An 8,315-nucleotide genomic window follows, 5' to 3' on the forward strand; every position below is an offset into this window, starting at 1 on the left:
AAGTGCAACTATCACATTACATTTTATTATTAAATTGTTGTTAACAATCCCTTCACTTCTGCTTATCTAATTCATGGTTGCAGGATGGCTGACAGCTTCCATTAGGCAGGAGGTAATGTCCATTCTGGCCACAGTGCAACCCACAATGTGTAACTGACACTATTATATTGCATTATGTCACATTGTTACATCTTTTTAATAAATGATGACAGTCAGCTGAATTTGCTGCCCCCTTGGTGGAGGACATCAGGATCAGCAGCTCCATCACAAACACCACAGAAGAAGAACAACACTGGATCAGATTATCTGGACGTGTTTGACAGGGACAGTGTTCATGTTCATGGACATCAGGACAAAAACAGACGATGGAAACCTGCCAGATTTGAGCTAAACTGCTCGTTTCCATGTGTAGTCCCTGGGAGGTCACATGACCAACAAAGACACACAAGCTGTGTCCCAAAACGTCGGCTGCATCCTCCGGAGGCCGCATTTGAAGGCCGATGACGTCACAGCCAGGCGACGAAGGCTGTCCCGATTCCTCGACTCCTTCAAATGCGTCCTTCATTCCCCCGAGTTTGAAGGATGGGTCGGGTGTGTCCTTCGTGGCCCACCATATCCCAGAATTCATAGCGCGGCCCAGCCAAATTTCAGCTGCCAACAATGGCGGTGTTGATGTATATATATATATACATAGTGTCTAATAACATCAACACTATATATATATAGTGTTGATGTTATTAGACCACACAGCTTGGAGTAAGACAACATGCATGAAGAGGATGATGTGGAAAAAATACTCATTTGCCTAATAATTCTGCACTCCCTGTATAGTGGACAGAAATATGTTGGAGAAACAAGCTGAGGTACGTGGAAAGTTCACACACACAAGTGGGCGTGAGCGCACACACAGAGAGAAACACAACTGAAGCATCTGTTTGCTGTTTCTGCTTTCATCATCTCTGCTGCTGTGTCAGGCTGGGGTCTCTCAGTGACGTGGTTGAGGTGAAGTATGACGAGTATCCCTGATTCAGTCCATCGAGACAAAGGGCAAAGAAAGCTGTTGTTAACAAACTCTATGGTGATGTGGCATTTAGCTCTGACTCTACGCTCTGCTGAATCCTTTGAACCTGCTGATCAGTAAAGCTCTACGTGCTGCAGCAGATTGACCTCATCTGTGTTCACAGGTGTGGACCTCAGCGCTGAGGTGCAGGAGACTTTCATTCAGTTCTCCCTGCAAACAGCATCCAGCCTGGAAATACTGTCATCTTTCCCACAAATGGTGCTCTTATCTCAGAGAAGAAGTCTGATGTAAATAACTGCAATCAACAGTCTGAAGTCGATCAGAGGAACTGTTGACAGACTGACAGACAAACAGATGCTTGATTCATTAGTGCGATTAAATGTTCTTCTTTAGCAGCATCACTTCATGTGTTTGTGTTCCAGGAATAAAGGTCTGTTTAAACTGGACGTCTCCTCAGCATCACTCGTGCTGTCATGGTTTCAAAGCTGTGCAGAAAGAATCTGAGGGATGATACAGAGGTGACCAAAGTTACAAACATCCAGCTGTGCTGCAAATGTTTGCAGAGCTCCAAACTCTTTGGCTTTCTGCAGAGCAAGTATGGAAGAAGCACCTGAGCTAACTTCAGTTTAGACGATATGAGGAAAAATGCTGCTTCCCAAAGTTTCCTACAAGTATCCAGTTTATATTTAGAGAAGCGAAGGCTCTTTATCCTGACAACTACTCCCTGGTGGATCCCTGTCCTGTGACAGCAGCAAAGACTGTGTATCAGTATCATCAAAGCCACTTCAATAACCAGTGTTTAAAGCTCTCTAGCAGATGGACTTCAGTGGCAGCAGCCTCTGTCTGCTGTGTACAGAAGGTTCTCTGATGAAGCACACAGCAGATGCTGCACTACAACAGCAGCAGCAGCTCAGCTTCAGTTTGCTTCGACGCCCTTTTTGACCTGTGAAACAGCAGAAAATGAAACATTTCAACACCCGTTTGTTAGCGTGAGCTATTCTGCTGTTTTTCATCATTTCACAGGTGAAATAAAATCACATTTACTTCCTGTAGGAGTGATCGTGTCCAGCCTGACTGAGACCATGTGCTCCATCCTGCACAGGTAATAAACCTCTGACATGAAGGGCTGTCAAGTAGTTTTAGACAAATGGGGGTAAAAGATGTTAAAAGCTTAAAGAGAAACTACATTTTCTAAGAACTGTCTGACGTTCACCTCTCACACAGTGGATACGATTCTGCCGCTGCAGGAATAATCTTTGTGCTTATGAAACTGTCCATGTGTTTGCAGAAAATGTCACATGTTCAAAGCCATCCCAGCACCTGGAGTTTGTATAAGTGCAGCTGCTGGTGGGGAGATAGTCTCACTCTTCTATATAAAGAGTCAGCAGGCAGCAGATCTTCATCTGTGATCTCCTCCATCATCACGTCTTCACTCTTCAGCAGCTATGGCTTCACTTCGTGCCCTTCTGGGAGTGGTGCTGTGCTCCTCATGGTTTCTGCTTCTGCCTCAGGCGGACTTTGATTTACAGAGTCATCCATAATATTTTTTATTTTTTATTTTACTGCCCATCTATTTTCATACAAATGTCTCCGTCTTATGGAAAAGGGGTGGAGCTTATCCAACGAGGACAGGCAGGGCCCCCCCAGACAGTTTAGCAGTCTATACAGGAGGACGACCTTTGCAACATGTACTTCTATAATGACTTCACCATTTAGGTTATTTGGTTATGTTTCACCCTGGATTTTGTGTGATAATATTTATTTTGTCCACTGATTTAAAAACAACAAACTATATGAATATAAAACAGAGTGAACAACAAAACATCAGCTTTGGAAACTTTGATGTAAAATTCTGCAGTTGTTTTCTCAGATATAGCATAAATCAAACTAACATACATCAGTGTGTTATTAATGTGCACACACACACACACACACACACACACACACACACACACACACACACACACACACACACACACACACACACACACACACACGTGTTACAATAAACAGCTCTTATGCTTCTGTATGATTCTCAGTGCTTTCCATTTGCGTGTCCACAGGTTGCTGTAAGTGCTGCTTGACTGCAGTTTGCTCTCATTTCAAGTGGTTTGCTGTCACAAAGCCAACAGGAAGTCCGGCCATGGTTGAGCCAACTGAAGATGGGTTGAAGGTGGCGTCCTCGTTTCCTCTGTGAGCGCGAGAGGACAGACAAAGCAAACACCGTTTGGACAGCATTAAAATATTTACACTGATGATTAATGTTGTGTCTTTGCACCTGTAGCGATACATGTTGGAAAATGGAGACTTTAGCCACCAAGACTGACGTGCCTGGAAACTTCCCTGTGAGTACGCCCACAAAGACAGGAAACAGTTTAGCCACCGCGGTTAATCCTCCATCATCATCATCCAGTATTTTTCACATCTTTTCTTCTGCTGTTTCCCTTGTTGTCAGTCACGGGGTTTGTGACTGAAATGCGTGTGGTCGACGGGAAGCCTGACGAGTACGGCCTGAATCATTCCATCAACACCGGACGGAGTGAAACCTTTGTTGAAAACAGATTATATGGTAACGTTGCATTTAGCTTCAGTAAACTGTGAAGTTACAGCAGCAGATTTACATCACGTGGCTTCACAGGAAGTAGTCTGGACCTCAGCGCTGAGGTTCAAGCAGCTCTGCTTGCAGACGGCATCCTTCCTGAAAATGTTCTTCATCTTCCTAAAACCAGAACTTTTACATTGGTGCTGAAGTTCTATATAAAAACAGCCTGAAATACAAAGTGATGTTGTGCACTGATTACCTCACACTTTCCATGTTTCCTTCTACAGAGGAGTGTCCGCCTGAGTGTTTTGTCTGATCTGTTGTTGATCGTCTCATTGACACTGCATGCAGATCTGACACCAGGGCTGGACTGGGACAAAAAATGGTCCCGGGCATTTTGACTGGAGACCGGCCCCCCAGGTATTAAAGGAAAAACCATAAAGCCTTTGAATGAAAACAAACTCTGTTGTCACAGTGATGGACGCTGTCTTGTTGGTATACATGCATCAGTCTAATAAACTTAAACCTGCACCATCCTCCCTGTCCTGGTATTCTAAACAGGAAGTAGACTGTTGGTCGAGTTAACCTCCTGAACATCTACAACACACGGTGGAAACCTGACATTAAGACAGAGACTAGAGGTGAGACATGATCATTGCTGATTACTGATGACAGATTTAGATATATTTTCATAAACCTTTCATTTGCCACATCAATAAACAGCACGGCAGGGCAAAATATGTTTTCTAACATGGCAACCTTTAAAAAGTGAAAGGAGACAGAAAGACAGCTGAGAAAGAATCAAACTGACTTTTTGATGCATTTTACACACAGTACTGGTGCAGAATCTAGAAAATGTGGGAAACACTGGCATCATATGCAGTACTTACTTCTGAAGAAATTATGATGGGACCCTAAAAAATGACTATGTACAATAATGGATTTCTATACATTTTACATCAGATGGAAACGTTTGTTGTAAGATTCAGATAATTATTTATTAAAAGTGAGACATTTTAAATGAGAACAAGAAAGAAAAGTATGTCTTTGTGCCCCCCTCTCCCTGTTAATGCCCTACCTGCCCCCCTGGCAACACTTTGCTAGACCCGCCCCTGCACAGTTACCAGCTGTCAGCTACACAAAAAGGATCCTGGTGTTATTTGTCTCTCAGAAACAGTTCATAACTTCAACTCGTTTTTGTTTTGTCATGTTTTGTTCTTTACATTGTCTTTCTTCTATATAATTGTTAAACATTTAATAAATATGTCTACAAAAAGATTTTAAAAATCAGACATTTCACACAGACACCCAAATGATTTCTGACTGATGAAGGGGGCTGAAGGTGCCCTGCTCTTGCCCAGCTTCTGCTGCTCTCTCCCTGCTCACTGTCAGCAGCTGGCAGCCTCGGTCCTGCCTGAGACTCTTCATCTATCAGTGCCAAAGAATATGGGAAATAGCAACGCACAACATGCACATTACAAAACAAGCACATGAATCAGCATTACATTCATTAGTGAAGTGCTGACGTTCGTTCCTAAACTTTGGGCCTTAATTAACATCACTGTGAACTAATGTTTGCTTTGCTTCTTAACCAGTGAAGCAGCGAGGGGCTTTCTGAGGTTCCTGCTCGTAAATGCCCAAAATGAGTCGAGTATTTCTGCAACTACAAACTCTGCTTTCATCAGAGGTGTAAATATTACAGCACTGTGTCAGAGTCACTGAGGCTGGAACACAGAAAAAGGAAGTAGATGTATTTATTTTTAGACTTTATTGCCTGGAACCACTTTAAAAATACGCTTTGGGTCACAATTAACTGCAGAAAACCAGGAATCCACATATGAACATTATCTGTGCAGAGATTTATGCTTCTGAAGGTAAACAGTGAAAACTTGCAGCACTAAATGCACAGATAGCCAGGCGTTTCACATTTTGGGACCATCTGCCAGTTTTCATTTCTTAGGTATTGAAGAGCAGAAATGATTGAATTTTATTTACATGCTTAAAAATGTTTGCTTTTGAATATTATTTGAAGAATTACCCACACACTCAGGCACTGTGGGCCTGTTTCCCTTTGCACAACCGAGTGTTGGAAACGGGCCTTTTCTCTTTAAACTCTGAGGGGCTGTAACTTTGGCTTCTATTGGCAGATTTGCATGATTGACCCTCTTTTTAAAATAGTTTTAGCCAAGAGAATCAAGCTAACATCACTGTTTTTACGTCAGCTCACGTCACACGAGCTGTTTCAAGAAAAGTCCTCCTGTCACACAGCAATGCCTACATGAATCACACCACTCTGCTTAAATAATAATAATAATGTTTAGTGAAGCAGGTGAAGCAAAGGGCTGCTTTTAATAGGCTGGGAGACCCAGGTGTGCTGCTTTAGCTGCTGAGCCTCTCATGCTAGCCTCCATCTATAAGCTGGGATCACAGGAGCACTGCAGTCCTGACTAGATCAAGGATTGTTATTCATGCAGGTGACAAAAGTTTACATTCACAGAGTCATAGGATTGAGCCTGGTTTGAAAAGCAGCTGTTTAATGCAGCTGCTTAGAGTTCACACACAGTAGAAGAATCAGACTTGAGTCACATTTCAAACACTGGAAAAATACTCAGCAAGTAACAATGAAAACAGCACAGACTCAGTATATCCTGTTCAGTCCTGTGTTTGATATGAATGTGCTGTTCAGAGAGGATCTCATGTCCTCTTTTACAAAGCCTTTGTTTCATGATGTTTGTGTATAAATGAATGTAGGTGTGTTTCTAAGTGTGAAGGAGCCCTGGGAGAAAAGACTGAAGCTTGTGCCAAAGAACAAACAGGAAAGAAAGATCAGCATTAATGAAGACGAGCACAGAAGGAGCCCAAGCACGTGTTGCTTTTTCAGATTTCTCTAAAAGTGTGTGTTCATTTGTTCCATCCTTCACAACAAACAACAGCTGACAGACACACATGCACTCTGTGTCACTTCACAGGGGCTGATGAAAGTGGACACAGTAAAGGGAGAGCTGGACCTGCTCTACACATCCTGCACTCTGTTAACAGACTTTATTCTGCAGCATCAACAGATAAAAATATATGAAGATATAGAAACGTTTAACATTGTGACTGTTCACATTAGTGAAGCTGTTACTTTGCTGCCAGGTGGGAAAAGAAGCCTAAAGCTGAGTCTGATTAAACATCTGCTGCACCAGAGAGTTTCATGGCCCTGCTTTATCCTGTGCTTGCTGACCACCTCGTCCTGAAACCTCTTCATCATCCTCACAGTTGTGTGAAGAAAGAGGGAAGCAGGTGGAAACCATCTGTGCTGCTGTGTTCACTTGTGTGTGTGCGTCTATGGTCATATCTAATGTGTACCTACAGACAAACACAAACACCTGGCATTGCACAAGAGTCTCTATGGAGCAACCTGCAGATGTCAGAGATGTGATTAGAGGGTAAAGTGGACTAGTGAGAGCATCTATGTTGTTGTTGTCTGCTGGGGGACAGCATCAGCTGCAGAGATGCATCAGGATCAGCAAACTAATCTGCAAGGCTGCAAGTGTCACTGAAGGAGTTTGAGTCAGTGAGGGACTCAAACTCACACAGCTGGTCAAGAAGGCTCAGCAGCTGCTGTATTTCCTGAGGAGGCTGAGGAAATTTGGTATGTTGGCCAAGATCCTCAGCAGGTTCTACAGCTGCACTGTGGAGAGCAGCCTGACAGCTGCATCACTGCATGGTACGGCAGCACTACTGCAAACCGCAAACGCCTGCAGAGAGTGATAACAACTGTGGAGAAGATCATCAGGACCCCGCTGCCCTCTCTGCAGAGCAGCTACCATCACAGAGTCCAGAGGAGAGACACACCTCTGCCCTCGAGACGAAGGTTCAGAAGTGTGAAATGTAGAACATCCAGACTCAACAACTCCATCTTCCCCACTGCTATCAGACTCCTGAACAGCTGACCGACCTCAAACTGCAGTTTGCACATCAGGTCACTTTGCACACTAAGTTCATTTTGCACATTAAACTCCATGTACATCCATGTACATCGACATCTGCAGACCACACGTGTCTTCAGTTACTTATTTGTACTTATTTGCAGTTATTTATCTTTTTATTTTATTTTTTTAAGTTATTTTTTTATCCTTATTTTATCTTTTTATTTATTCTTATCTTGTTCTTTTAACCATTATCTAACTTGGCATTGTGCACGGTGTGTTTAGATTCAGTTTAAATTCAGGGACACGAAGCCCCTGTTGATCCTCTACCTAATCACACGAGCCACGGTGTGAGAACGGGTGTGGGTCACAATCAGCCAAGGTTTTGGGTGAACCCATTGTGAGATCTAGCCCCACCCCATCATGTGATTTCCTGTGATCAAATGTCCCAGGATGTAAGTGAGCGTTAAGACGTCCATGTCCCTCATCAAGCAACTTAAAGAAGTCCAGACGCTTTTCTTTCCAAGCTCCTTCAACAACATCATTCATAGAACAGCTTCCAGCTTCTTTTGCTCGGCTACAGTTTGGATGGATTTGCAGATGCAACAAGACTAAAATGGTTAGGGTCAGGAGGTCAAAGGTCAGAGCTCCTGTGGGTCTGAGGGCGGCCTCACGTTGGAGAAGGATGAAGGAGTCTGACCTGAGCCAGTGTTTGACATGAACACATCAGCACTGCTGTCAGTGAGCCTAACGACAGCCGTTAGCATCATTTCAGTGTTTCAGTCATAAAAACACTTCCTGTCTCTGTGGTGGTTACAGTGACATCATGCAGTTTGTG

The 8,315-nt window shown here is 43.3% G+C and overlaps 1 long non-coding RNA gene across 1 annotated transcript; it reads left to right on the plus strand.

Annotated features, from left to right (window-relative positions):
- The first annotated feature begins 3,124 nt into the window (after positions 1 to 3,124).
- LOC146576982 (uncharacterized) lies at positions 3,125 to 3,941 on the plus strand. Its single transcript, XR_014891386.1, has 4 exons — positions 3,125 to 3,214; positions 3,306 to 3,366; positions 3,477 to 3,590; positions 3,851 to 3,941. It is a non-coding gene; the product is annotated as an uncharacterized LOC146576982 (long non-coding RNA).
- Positions 3,942 to 8,315: the final 4,374 nt, after the last annotated feature.

This window comes from Mchenga conophoros, linkage group LG3, assembly GCF_057382185.1.
Source record: "Mchenga conophoros isolate Kocher_MC1m ecotype Shallow Benthic linkage group LG3, M_conophoros_male_GT1.1, whole genome shotgun sequence".
Classification (NCBI taxonomy): domain Eukaryota; kingdom Metazoa; phylum Chordata; class Actinopteri; order Cichliformes; family Cichlidae; genus Mchenga; species Mchenga conophoros.